The sequence below is a fragment of the Arachis ipaensis genome, chromosome B05 (assembly GCF_000816755.2).
Source record: "Arachis ipaensis cultivar K30076 chromosome B05, Araip1.1, whole genome shotgun sequence".
Classification (NCBI taxonomy): Eukaryota; Viridiplantae; Streptophyta; class Magnoliopsida; order Fabales; family Fabaceae; genus Arachis; species Arachis ipaensis.
The window spans coordinates 4,432,113-4,433,566 of record NC_029789.2 but is presented as its reverse complement, the minus strand read 5'-3'; positions in this window follow the sequence as shown (position 1 = coordinate 4,433,566).

The following is a 1,454-nucleotide window of genomic DNA, read 5'->3' as shown; positions in this document are numbered from 1 at the left end:
ATTAATATATAGCGGCTTCCGTAACAGCTAAGAATGCCAAGTCAAGACCATATATATGCATAATCTTAATTACAATAAGATAGATATTGGTGTTTTATACATACAATAGAAAAGCAACAGCATAATAAATCTGCCACTAGGAATAAACTCAAGATTATTTGAACCAATAGGATAACAATAATGTTAGGGAATCGAGATACTTTCAGCCAAAAATCAGTCAAATATTTTTGGGTGAATCTAAAACCTCTACATGGATGGTGCTTATGCTAGATATTAGGATGTTTTTTTTCTTTGTAAATTGAATAATTCTGAATCTATTTTCTAATTTATCATGTTTTAGGTATTTGGAGAAGGAAGGAGGGTGAAGAGACGGAAGCTAATTGAATCAGTTTCCATGATTCACGTTGCAATGATACTGAATGTATCTCCTCCTAATTTGAATGTGGTGAAACATTTAATAACCAATATTTTAAATCATAAATAAATAAAACTAATTACTATATTTATAATTAATTAAGTTATTTCATTCTTCGCTGATTTGGAGTTTGTTACGTATACTTTTCCAATAGGATAATACTTGCTAGCTAGGTTTGCTTTTGGCTCAAATCACCTTCATCCCTTTGGTGGAGGTAGGACAGATAAATCAAATTACTTGAAAAACTTTGATGAATAATCAAGAAGTAGCATCACCTTACCAAAAGCTAATTAAATAATCGTCCACAGATATAAAATTTCATGCATATATACACACCATTTAATTATAAAGTAAAATATAATAATTTTATTACGTTCTTAACAAGTTAGAACTTTATTAATTAATTAATGATGCACATAACTATACCTAAAATTACATGAATGTAATACATGTTATACTTTGATATATCATATATACTAGCTAGTAGCTAGCTAGAGGAAACGACAAGAAGCATACACACAGTCACGTTTAATCACAATCATCGTATTTAGCTATAATGTCTTCCAAACAAATTCAACTTGAAAGCTTTTTTTTTTTCTTTTGTTCGATGATATATATGAACAATTGTCGTTAAAAGAAAAGCTTATATAGTATGATAACACCACACAATACCTTTGCGGCGGAAATTTTTATCTTCAATTGAGCTTATATGACGTAATTACAAGATCAAAAATGCTCAACACCACTAAAATTTATTATTTTTTGTTATCACTCTTAATTATTAATTTAATTTTTTTAATCTAGTAATTCAATAACATATTTTTAATCCACACTTTTAAATTTGATGATAACTTATGGTCAAAAACAATAAATTCTGATAGTCTTTTAACATTTCTCTCGTAAGATAAGATGGTGATGCCTACTAATAACGATTTGATGATCTATTTCTCCAACGTAACCATATTCAATGCAATAAAATTAAGTTTTAATTATTCTGTCAATTTTGTAATTTTATTAAATTTTTAATTAGTTCCTTATA